General features: G+C 46.8%; 1 long non-coding RNA gene across 1 annotated transcript in view; it reads right to left on the reverse strand.

Annotated features, from left to right (window-relative positions):
- Positions 1-7,880: 7,880 nt before the first annotated feature.
- LOC148135611 (uncharacterized) overlaps positions 7,881-13,203 on the reverse strand; it is a 34,771-nt gene continuing 29,448 nt past the window's right edge. Inside the window, exon 5 of the long non-coding RNA XR_015755308.1 lies at positions 7,881-8,008. This is a non-coding gene — a long non-coding RNA (uncharacterized LOC148135611). The remainder of the gene's footprint in view (positions 8,009-13,203) is intronic.

The raw sequence follows: 13,203 nt of genomic DNA on the forward strand, positions 1-13,203 counted from the left end.
CTGCACCTGAAGTCCTACACTGTCTGGGGAGACAGAACTAGGGCTTTAACAAACGTTACATCTTGACCAATGCAGACAGTGGACAGAGTCATCTCCTCTATACTGTGCTATTTGCTGAAGTTTTCAAAGGTTCTCAATATCTGATAGGATCAATACGCAGTGATGAGGGATGAGGACAGGGAGGAGCAGTGTGTGAATTGATTAACGTCACAATAATACTGATCCCATCCTTTATACACAATACTACTTCACTGTGTTGGCCTATTTATCATTCCTGTAGAAATGGGGAAAACCTTTGATTATCCAGTTCCCAGTCGTGGTCACACTGCAGCCACATCTCCACAATCCCAGCTCCATCTCACCTAGCTATTTACAGCTACAATTTCACTGGCCTTGTTGACAAGATCCCGGCTTCATTCTTGCCTTATTGAAGGCTGCTCTCAGTCAACTAATGTTTCTCACTCTCAATTATTGCAGATCATTCTCTACCATCATTCTGAACTTTACAAAAAAAAATGATCGCTGCCTCCCAAAACGTTCCCCTACTCACACTGGATCCACTTGCCCCATCTCTTTCACAAGGACCAGGTCCAACAGTACATGCTCTCTTGGGCTGAACACATACTCCTGAAGTATGCTCTCCTCCATATAATCCAGGGATACTGGCCCCTCATGACCCTGCACCACCAATAATCCAGTCAATATTTGGATAAATTAAGTTTATCAGTAATAACTAATCTGTAGTATTATCATCCCTCTCAAATGCCCCTGCATATTTATTCTCTCCATCCTTTCCAATGGTTGCTGGCTGACAGACTGTACCTCACAGTGTCATTGTACACTTTTTGTTCTGTAGCTCCAGCCAAATTCATTCTGTCCTTGGATGGACCCTCTTTCTCTTGGACTCCTTAACTAACGCTAATCTCAACCAGTACTTCTACCTTCATCCTCTCTCTTCCCTTTTATCATTTTGGAATCCTTTATCCCCAGCAATATTTAACACCCCCTCCTGCTATTCCTTGAGCCAGCTCTGGGTGATCAGTACATCAGATTTCCACACAGCAATCTGCATCTGGAACTCCCCACGCTCCAAGTATTCAAGTCCATGCAGAATACCTCAAATTAAGGCTTTCTTTCTCACTCCATCTTCCACTGATAAACTTGTTGTTGTAAATTAGTACCAACTGTATCTCCCATTATTTTGAGAATCCTGGTAATCTCCTCCACCATTCCTTTTTCGGTCCCATACACACGCCAAGTTATTTTCAATCCCTCCCACACACCCCATAAGGAATTCAGTCCCAGCTCTGTCACATGTTTGCCCATCCAGCTTGTACAGTTGCTGCTTTCCCCAGAATCAGTCCCAATGAGCCAGGAATCTAAAGCCCTTCCAGCTGCACCATCGTTCCAGTCACACTCTCATCTACCTAAAACTCGAGTCCTGTTCTCACTTGTACACGGCCCTGGGAGTATTCCAGGAATTGATACATTTGAGTTCCCATTTGCTAATCATCCACCTAGCTCCCTAAATTCTGATTCCCAGACCACTTCACTCTTCCTGCCATGCCATCCCTACTAACGTGGACATGACCTTTGACTGCTCACTGGCCACCAGACGATTGTCGTGCAGACACAGTAACATTCTTAAATCCACTATTCTGGAATTACAGACACGCTGACACCTTCTTCACTTTCCTGACTCCTCTGTAACTATTGTTCCTCCTTCCTTCTCCCTCCACTCCTATACAGTCAGGCTGCTTGTGAGGCCACAGACATGGGTCTGACTGCACCTTCATCAGCTTCCGAAATGGGAAACTGAATTGGGAGGGAGACGTCAGGCTATACCTGCATTCCCTGGCTGTTTCTCTTCGATTGCCTAGACCCCATCCCTTACGTATTCCAGGCTGTCATGTCTGCAGGGTGGTCTGTTCTGTGTGTGTACTATCCCCATAACTCTCAGCATGACAGAGTCTCTAGTCACTGTCTGAGCTCCACGACCCAGTGTTCATCGAGGACACGAGCAGGCGCACTGACTTCCCAATGTAACAGAACACATTTTCCATTTGACAAACATGCCTTGCCATGTCTTAAAATGCAACATGTCTCGAGTAACTTACTTAATTACTTAGAATTAAGTTAACATCAGGGACATCATAATATGGTAAAGTCCCTTATTCCACTGTGGCTTACTGAGCGTAATTTATTATACTGTCTCAGAATTTCACATCCCCCTCATATTTCTGAGACCAATCTTTACTTCAGAAGTTAAAAAATAAATTTGCTGACTTACAGCAATTAACTGACAGTCACTAATAACGGTGTATTTTATCAGCCAATGAACATACAACCTTTTCTGTGATGGCTCTTGCAATTCATTCAAACTCGGTGCAGGCAGGTCCCAGCAGCAGAAGGTTTTCTCCGTGACTCCCAAATACGTGTAATCCTCCAGCTCCCACTCCCTCACAGGGTCACAATCTCTGTGACTCCCAGCTACATGTAATCCTCCAGCTCCCACTCCATTCTGCTCCCTCACAGGGTCACCATCTCTGTGAATCCCAGGCATGACTAGGCATCGATCCTCAGTGCTGATTTATATCGTCCCATGTTGGTGCATTCACCTCCTAGACGTGAGTGAGCCTCAAGCTCTGGCTCCATGTTGCTCCCTCACATGGTCACTCCCTCTGTGACTCGCTGTTGATTTCGAGCCTCCTGCTCTGCTGTTTCTCCAACTCCAAGTCTCAGTTGGCCTTGACCCTCGCTGCTGATTAATATTCTACTGCTCTCTCTCAGGGTCTCTCCCCTTGTGACTCCCAGGTAATGGTAGGCCTCAAGCCTCAGCTGAGATTTATAATAGCCCGTTCCGCACTGCACTCTTACAGGATCGCTGTTGTGCCTGAAAGACAGTGGGAAAGAGGAGGATTAGACAGAGCAGAGGGTGTTACAGTGATTGAGGGAGCTGTATGGGATGGAACAGGTTATCTGGGGAGCTAGGGAGACGTGCAGCAACTAAAGAGGTTTACTGGAAGATAGAGTGAGAGTTGAAGACACAGAAGAAGGCAAAGGAAATAGAAAGATTGTGGCTTGTTCATGATGGAGCTTTGTAGAGTCTAAAGGGCTTTTTCTGAGCTGCTTACAGAGATGTGCAGACTTCAACAAATGCAAATTGAGAGCCAGCAAGTGTTGTATGGTACTGGAAACTGTTGGATGTTACAGAGTTAGAAGACTCGCAGTAACTGGGCGGAATATAAACTTTCAAGCACTGGTGGTGTTCAAGGTTCCTCAGGACATGAAGAGGTGCAGATAATGGAAGCATTCCAAATAGTGGGATGGTAGGGGCTGGAAGTCATGAGATGGATAAAGAGGACGAAAAGTGCCAATTTAGCACACACTACCATTGTAATTATAGAGATTTAGTAAGGGAATCTGTGCTGTCATTGATTACAGTTATATGGAGAGTTACAGAAGCTGAAGGGGTGACAAATTTAAAAAGGGAGAGATTTTAGGTGATCAGAATTTCCAACGGCTGGTGCAGTGGCTCAGGAAGGCAGATCACCACCTTCTCAGGAACAACACAAAGTCAACAAGAACTGCTGACTCAGCCATCAAAGTTCATGTCCATGAATGAATGAAGGAATAAAAGATCTACAAGTAGCACTGAGGTCACTCAGGCAAGCCCTCTCAACAGCACTTCCCAAACCCGGAACCACTATACCCTGGAAGGACAGGAGATCCAGCTGCACGGGAACACCAGCATTTCCAAGGTGCCCTTCAAGCCACACTCCATCCTCCCAGCAGTGTGTCTGTCCCTACACCTAAAGGACTGCAATGGGTCAGGAAGGCAGCTCACCATCACCTTCTCCAGGGAATTACAGATGGGAAGGTAATGGTGATACTCTGCTGTTTCCAGCCAGACAGAAAAATAAATCCAGCAGTGTGTGTGAAATGAAAATTCCTTTCAGAACAACATGCAGAACATGGATAAGGATTTGTCTGATTGGCACAAGACAGAGAGTGTGAAGAAAGGGGTCTTTTTCACGATGGGAACTGGTGATGAGGGGAGCTCCGCAGAGATCAGTGTTGGGACTACACTCTACACGCTATACATTAAGAATCTGGACAAAGGATGTGAAGGGGTACGAGAAATGGGTTTCCAAGGAAGATCTCAGGGATGAAATTCGTGTTATATGAGGAGCAGGTGAAGTCTCTGGGTCTGCACCTGATGAAGTTTCAGAGGCAGCGGCAGAATCTCATTCAAACTTACAGAATACTGAGGGGCCTGGATGGAGTGGACGTGGGCAAGATGTTTCCACGAGCAGGAGAGACTCGGGGCCAAGGGCATAGCTTCAGAGTGAAGGGAATACCCTTTAGAATAGAGATGTGAAGGAAATTATTTAGCCAGAGGGTGATGGATCTGTTGAACTCACTACCTCATGGGGCTGTGGGTACTAAGTGATTCAACATATCTCACTCAGAGATAGCCAGGATCTTGATGAGTAAGGAGATCAATGGTTACAGGGAGTAGGTGAGAGAATGGGGTTGAGAAACAATTCAGCCATAATCGATTAGTGGAATAGACCCGTTGGACCGAATGGCTTAATTCTACCCCTATAAATGGACTGCGCTTTTTCCATAGATTTTTAACTGTCCAGTTATCATTTCTAGCATATCGTTTACCATACATTCCAACACTTTTCTGATTATTGCTGTCACCTCTTGGTTTCAGATCAACTGCAGAAAGCTATACCACGGAATAACGTGGGAATCCTTGTGTATAAACCTCAGAAAGGTGGCATACAGGGCCAGCAGGACATAGAGAAGGTAAATGGAATGCTAGCATTGATTCCAAAGGGAATGGAGAATAAAAATAGGGAAGGCTTATAATAACTATAGAGGACTCCTGTCAGCCCGCACTGAGAATACTGTGATCAGGTTTGGACCCCTATCTGGAGGAAAAATGTCCTTGCATTGGAGGCAGCCCAGAGAAGGTTCACCAGGCTGGGCTTCAAAATGGAGGGATATTGATGAGAAGAGGTGGAGAAGGTTGAACTTGCAGTCGTTAAAATTTAGAAAATGAGGCAAATGTATTGATACACCAACGATTCTTGTGTTCTTACAGATTAGGTACTGAGACATTTTCTCCTGAGCAAGGATCTGTAACTGGAGATAAAGGGGAATACAGACACTAGAGAAGCTAACAGAGAAAAGCTGGGTTGGAGAGACTGGAGGATGTTACAGAGTTCGGGTGGTTTGAGATCACTGTTGGTGGTTCGAGATCAGATGGTTGGCGGGCTGAAAGACGTCAAGGAGTGTTACAGGGTTATCAGTTCTGAAGGAGTTACAGAGATCAGGAGGAATATAGGGATTAGAGATTACATAGATGGGGTGGTCATTGGAGCTACAGGAGATACAGAGAGCGGGGGGGTTGTCAGGTCTGGAGATTACAGAGATATTGGTGGTAGTTGGAGCTACAGGAGTTTATAGAGACTGGGAAGATTGTTGGTGCTGGGAATTACACTGACATGGACAATAGTTGGAGCTGCAGGAGTGATATCGGGAGGGTTGAAGGAGTTGGTTCAGTTCACACAGCCAGGGAGAAGTGTAGGGATTGGAGGAGCCAGAGATGCTGAGGGTTCTCGGGCTGCAGTGGTTCAGAGAGCTAGAGAGGACGGTGAAGGCAGGTTTGCAGCATTCCCATCAGTTACACAGAGATGTGGAGTGTTGTTCTGGAGGAGGATACAGAAATCGACAGGGTTGCAGTTACTGGAAGATATTACAAAGACAGTGAGCTGTAGTATTTGAGGAGTTTACAGCGACTGGATGCATTGAGGAGTTGGAGGCTGCTACAGGTGTTAAACATGCTGCAATAACCTTACATAGATCAGGGGGATTGGAAGCTCTGGAGATAAAGAATGAGAATTGCAGTAACTGAAGAATATCACAGAGATGGGGAGTAACATATGAGTTAGAGGAGTTATAACATGAGATGAGCTGTATTCAATGGAGTCAGGAAAGATACAGGGAGATCTGAAGGGACTACAAGTGATCAAAAGGACAGTGAGGCTTCTCAGTGTAGGATTGGGGTAGTTTACACGGACAGGGAGTATTTTATGGAATGTTGCTATTTACAGAGATTATGAAGTTATATGGAATTGAGGAACGAACAGAGATATGGAAGGCTGTAGTTAATGAAGTCATTTGTTGATGTCAGATGCTGAGGTTCTGGAAATTATATGGACCGGAAAGCTGGATAATCTGTCAGAGCTTACAGAGACAGGAACAGCAATAGAGCCTGGGGACACTAACACAGATAGGGGTGTAAGAGCTGGAGAAGGTTATGGAGAAGATTAGATTGATGGAGAGACTAGAGGAGCTTACATTGACAGGGCGGGTGATAGCGGCGGGAGAATGTTACATAGATGATAAGTCTTATAGAAACTGATCGGGAGAGTCACAAGTATTGGAGTTGTTTCCACAGATCGGGGGTGTTGCAGGGACCTGAGAGGATTACGCAGATAGGGAGGATTGTAGGATGCCCACATTTTCAGAGTGTTTCAGGAATGGAAAAGGTTACACAGTTAAGGAGAGATGTTGGAGCTGTGGGAGTTCACAGAGACTTGAAGGTTTGAAGGGTTTGGGGCTGTTTATGGATAGAGGGATATATTTAGGGACAGTAAAATAGAACGCAGAGGGAGAGTATAGATTAGATTCCTTACAGCATGGGAACAGGTACTTCGGCCCATCAAGGCCACACCGACCCTCCAAAGGGTAACCCACCCAGACCCACTTCTCGCTGACAATGCACCTAACACTACGGGCAATTTAGAATGACCAATCCACCTGACCTGAACATCTTTGGACTGTGGGAGGAAACCGGAGCACACCCACGCAGACACAGGGAGAATGTGCAAACTCCACACAGACAGTCACCCAACGCTGGAATCGAACCTGGGATCCCTGGCGCTGTGAGGCACCATTTCTCACCACTGAGCCACCGTGATCCCCCAAATTGCAGAATTACATGAAGAGATATTGTTTGAGGTGCTGGGAGGGCTGTCGGGTTTGGAGGAGCAAATAGAGATGTGGAGTGCTGTTGCGGCTTGAAAAGGGTGTGGAGGTGTTAATACAGATAAGGAGGTCGGTAGGGATGGGAGAAGGTTACTGAGGTCGTGTGGTGCTATCGCCAGGAGGCAGGAGTGTTATAGGGCCTGCAGAAGGTTACAGTGATATCATATTCTCCTGGGGCTTGAGAAAGGTACACAGGTGGGTACTTTGGTCCAGGCTGGAGGATTTTACAGTGACGGGGGCACTGTAAGTATTGCGCAAGATTACAGAAATCGGGATTATTGTACTGAGATTAGTGAGATTGGGCATGTTATCGACACTGGAGCAATTTACATATGGGGAGAGTCATCAGCATTGGAGTAGGTTTCAAATATACAGCAGGAATATGGGAGGGGTGGAGGTTGCAGAAATAATAATATTTCTGGGAATAACAAGCATTCAAGACAACAATTTGGACCAAAAGGCATGTTTCCATGCTGCATAACTGCATCACACGACAAGAGACAGTGTGAGAGAGGGAATATAGAACAGAAAGATCCCAGGTTTCAATACCATCTCATTGAGGAAGGCCTACTTTCCCCTCTGTTGTACTGATCCTCACTAAGACAGCACAGGCCTGGATTGATAACTGTCAACTTACTGTATTGTCAGAGGAAGGCTCAGTACAGCAGAGATGAAAATTAACAAGACGGTGGGGATTGAGCCTGGGACCATCATGCTCTGTGTTCGTGCTTCAACACCGTATCTGTGTCATGTCTTCTGGACCAAAGTTAGATCCCTTAAATACACTCTGCTCTGTTCACTGTGAGTGATCTTACCTCACTGCAGGATTTACTGAAGGCTCCAGATCTCACTCTCCATCTCTCTGGCTGACCGACTGTCTTCAATGTGGTGATGAAGGAAACAGGAATTGGGGGTTCTGCTGAGTCGGGAGCATCCTGAGTACCTACAGGAGACAGAGAAATGAACAGAATGGGAAATTAGACTGATGCAGTCAGGATTACACATGGAGAATGGCACTGAATCCCGCAGAGATCTGGAATATTCCAGTCTCCATCCCTGGCTTATGCTGCCCGTCTCTCTGGAGTGGAGAATTCTGTTGCCTCAGGATCTGGAGTAGCTGCAAAAGGTGTGGTCACCGGCAGCAATTAGACCCTCACAGTGACATATATCACATGGAGAGAGACTGCGTGATATCACCAGAGTGCAGGAAGGTATCAGGATCAAACCACGGTTAGGAAGAAGGTGCACTGGGATCAGTACTCAGGGCTGAGGGAGCTATCAGTGGGCCAGGCAATGGCCTCGTGTTACTCTCACGCGACTCTTCATCCAGAATTTAATGCCGGTAGCAGGGATACCCATCTGACTACTGAATACCCTTTAAGTAAGAAAATCTGTTATGTGCTGCAGGTCTGGCCTACATATGAATCCAGACCCAGAGCAAGGAGGTTGACGCTCAACTGCCCGCTGGAATGATCTGACAAGCCACTCAGCTCAAGGGCAGCTCGGGGGTGGGCATGAAATGCTGGCAAGCCAGAGACAGCAACATCCCACGAGTGAAATAAAAACAACACTGCAGGGAGCAGTGTCCTGGCCAATCGTGTCGGTAGGTTTATGGACAGGGCTTTAAACTGACAGAGAGGATGCAGGGACAGGGTTCAGGTGAAAGGAGCTTTCCAAATCCAAATAGAAAAGGTGACGCATCAGAGCAGCGTAAGGACGTGACAATACAAGCAGAAGGGAACGGGAAAGGGACAGAGTTTAACTAAAACTGTACACCACTGAATTAGGCTGTGACAGCAATTTCTGGGAAAAAGTCAATTACAGTTTTTTTTGGAATTGTCAAAGTATCAGCAATAACTTGTAACACAGGGAAAAATAAGATTTGGTCACCAGAAAGATGCGTTTACAAGAGAAACTGTGCTGTGTTCTAAATAGGGATGGTTATAGTTGCAGGAAGAAGTTTCAGGAGGCTGAAGAGGATGAGAACTGAACGAATAGACACAATTAGGAAGATTTGCTCGGAGTGCCAGAGGTAACAGAAACACCAATGTTCTGATCTGAAACAGATGACCCAGATTGGGATGGGTGTGGGGATTGGAGGTGGTTTCACAGGGAGGGTTTGGGGGCGGGTGGGGTGCTCTGTTGGACGCGGGCGGAGGGTGATGTTGGATGGGTCTGGGGGCAGGCGAGGTGCTCTGTTGGAGCCGGGTGGAGGGTGATGTTGGATGGGTTTGGGGGTAGGGTGGGTGGCAAGTGGAGGGTGGCGCTGCACGGTTTTGGAGGCGGGGGGTGTCGCGGGTCGGTGTTGGATAGGTTTGGGGGCAGGCAGGGTGCTCTGTTGGAGGTGGGCAGAGGGTGATGTTGGATGGATTTGGGGATGGGAGGGGTGCTCTGTTGGAGGCGGGCCTAGGGTGATGATGGATGGGTTTAGGGGTGGGATGGGTGGCAAGTGGAGGGTGGCGTTGGACGTTTTGGAGGCGGGGGTGGCGTGGGTCGGTGTTGGATGGGTTTGGGGGCGGGCGGGGTGAACTGTTGGAGGCAGGGAGAGGGTGATGTTGGATGGGTTGGGGGCGGGTGGCAAGTGGAGGGTGGCGGTGGGCAGGACTTTGTGGCGGGGGATGGCGTGGGTTGGTGTTGGAAGGGTTTGAGAATGGGTGGGAGGCGATATTGAGGTGTGAGTGGGGGCGGTGTTGGAAGGGTTTGGGGCCGAGCAGCGGGGTGTTTTCGGGAGTTGGCGGGGCATGAGGGCTCGCGCATGGTTTGCTGCTGCCTAGTCATCTCAACGGGGACTAGACATTACCAAAACTCCGAGCCCCAGAGGAAAGGCATGGAATCGATTAATCGAATAACCAATTATCTGAATGTACTATTGCCCGCCCATCTCGTTCAGATAATCGAGGTGACTGTGTAAACAGCTGGATGTTAACCTGGTTTTGTGTGATTTTTACCTTCACCCAATCAACCTCTGCTCGATCCTGCTGAATGGCCCCAATGGTGGCCCTGTTCCAGTTTAAGACCTTAAACTGTGGACCTGTCTGATCTTTTTCCACAACTATGTTAAAAATAAGACAGTTGTGGTCACTGGACCCAAAGTGCTCTCTGACTGACACTTCAGTCACTTGGCTGACCTCGGTTTCTGAGGGGAGGTCCAGTGTTGCATCCACCTGAGTAGCATAAAGCCCTGTACATCTTGATTTAGGAAACATTCTTAGACACATTTGACAAATGCCACCCCGTATGGTCCTTTTACACTCTGGGTGACCCAGTAAATCCATGGGAAGTTAAAATCTCTATCCAATACTACTCTATTATTTTTATAGGTACCTGAAATCTCACTGCGCATTTTCTCCTCTCGTACCCGCTGGCTATTTGGGGGACTAGAACACCATCCCAGCAGACTGACCACCCCCTTTTTGCTTCTAACGTTTTAAAAATATGGCCTCATTTGATGACCACTTAACAATATTGTCTCTCAGCACTGTTTTTCTGCCCTCCCTAATCAAAGGGACAACTTACCCTCCTCAATTACTTGTCCTTCTGTCACGCATGTAGCTTCTGTATCTTAGAACATTGTGCTGTCAGTCTTGCGCTTCTCTCAGCCATGTTTCTGTTATGGCTATAATATCCCAGTCCCCAGAGCTAATCCATGGTCTGAACTTGTCTGCCTTACCAGTCAGACCTCGTGCGTTGAAATTAATGCCTTTTAAACCAGAAGTCTTTTCCCTCCCTGTACTGTGCCCAGATATCCTGGATAGGAAACTTGCTTTCGGTGGCTCATGTATTTTCCCCTGACGAGTTGATGGCCCCTGTCTTATTCAGAGTCTCTACTCCCTGCCAAACTAGTTTAAATTCTGCCGGGTAACACTAGCAAATCTCCTCCCAGTGATACTGGTGCCTCTCTGCTTCCAGTGCAAACCATCCCCCCTGGTACATGTCACCTCCACCCAGAAGAGATCTCAATGATTTAAGAACTGAAAACCCTACCCCCTATACCAGCGCCTCAGCCACACATCCATTGGCCAATCTTTCTAATTCTATCCTCACTGGCACGTGGCACTGGGAGTAATCTGGAGATCATTAACCTCAATATCCTGTTTTTTTTTACTTCTTATCTAATTCCCTGTACTTATTTCACAGGGGCCTATCCCTTTGTCTACCTCTGTCACGTGGGCCGATGTGGACAATGACCTCTGGATGTTCACCCTCCCCTTAAGAATGTTCAGTAACCGCTCAGACACATCCTTGACCCTGGCACCCTGGAGGCAGCACACCATCGGGGGTCTCTTCTGCAGCCACACAGTCTCCTGTCTGTCCCCCTCACAACTGAGTCTCTTATCAGTATTGCAATCATTAGACAGGATATGACAAACAGAGCAGGGAGGAACTACCCGCTGTTGGGTCAATATTAGGAAAGTGGGAATATTTAAAAGTGATGCTGTGAAAACTCTGGGCCAGTGGGTTCCTTGAAGAGTGACTAGTGAAGGCAGCAACTCCAGCGAATACTGATCAAGCGATATCGTGAGTTTGATAAAGAAGATCCAGTTCAATAAAATCAGTTGAAGCCATTCACAAGTATAGAGAGGGCAAGCGGGTTGTAGAAAATGAGGGACAAACAATGGTCATGAAGTACATTTGGCAGATACAACTGAGGAAAAACCACAAGATGTTTGATCACCATCGTTAGCATAAGAGGCTTCCCAGCGAAAGGGTGAGGCCTGTTAGAAACTAAAGGGACAATCTGTGCATGGAGCCAGAGGAAGTAGGTGAGGTCTTCAATGAATACTTCCCATCTGTATTCACACAGGAGAAAGGCAATGTAGCCGGGGATTTCAGTCGTGATGGTGAGGTTCTAGAACATGGTAAGATCAATAAGGAGGGGGTATTAAATGTTTTCACAGGCATAAATAGGTGGAGAAATCCACAGAGCCCAATGAAATGTACCCCAGGCTGCTATAGGAGGTAAGGAAGGAGATTGCTGGGGCTCTGGCGGATATATTTAATGCTTTGCTGGCCACAGGTGAAGTGCCGAATGACTGGAGGATCACTAATGTGGTTCCTTTATTCAAGATCAGCAGGGACAGGCCAGGTAATTACAGAGCAGATAGTCTGATAGCAGGGGGAGGGATATTATTGGGAACAATTCTGAGGGACAGTTTGAATTCATAACTGGAAAGGCACGGATTGATTAGGGTTAGTCAGCACGGATTTGATACAGGATGATCTTGTCTGGTGAAATCAGTTCAGTTTTTTGAAATGGTGTCTGAAAATACTGATGAGTGCAGTGCAGATGTTGTGGGTTCCAGGGAGTTCTTTAAGGCCTTTGACAAGATCCCATAAGGAAGGCTGGTCCAAAAGGGAAGAGCCCATGGGATCCAAGGCAAGTTGGCAAATTGGACCCATAATTGCTGGAGGGTTGGTTTTGTGACTGAAAGCCTTTGCCCAGCGGGTGTACCACAGAGACCTGGGCAGGAACCATTGCTGTTCCTTAGGGGCATTAATCATTCGGATATGAAAACAGAAGGTATCATTATTAGGTTTGCAGATGACATGAAAGGTGAGGGTGTTGTCCACAGTGAGGGGGATGGCCTCAGGCTACAGTCTGAAGGTTGAGGCTGGGACAGAATTTCAATAGAGTAATTTCAATTGATAACCAGGCTAGAACACAGCAGGCAATGAGGGAAAACTGATGAATTAAATTGCATTTACTTTGATGTAAAATGCCTGACAGGTAAGGCAGATGAACGCACGGCATGGATGCAAGGATGGGACTGGGAAATCACAGGAATTACAGAAACACAGCTGAGGGAGGGACAGGACTCACAGTTCATTGTTCCAGAGGACAGATTCAACAGGAAGGATAGAAAGGGAGGCAAGGGAGGAGGGGGAGTGGAGTTTTTGATCAGTGACAACATCACTGCAGCACTGAGAGAGGATATTCCTGGGGATCGCCCAGTAAAGCTGTTGTGGAACTGAGAAATAAGAATGAATAATTAGTTTGATATGACTGTACTACAAGCCCACAGTAATCAGCGCCAAATTGAGCAGCAAATATGTCGGAAATCTCAGATATCTGTAAGAAGGATAGGGTTGTAATGGTAGGGGATTTTAACTTTCCAAACCTAGACTGGGGGACTGTCA

This window comes from Chiloscyllium plagiosum, unplaced genomic scaffold, assembly GCF_037043375.1.
Source record: "Chiloscyllium plagiosum isolate Xiang-an unplaced genomic scaffold, Cpla_swu_hap1 HiC_scaffold_49, whole genome shotgun sequence".
In the NCBI taxonomy this organism is placed as follows: domain Eukaryota; kingdom Metazoa; phylum Chordata; class Chondrichthyes; order Orectolobiformes; family Hemiscylliidae; genus Chiloscyllium; species Chiloscyllium plagiosum.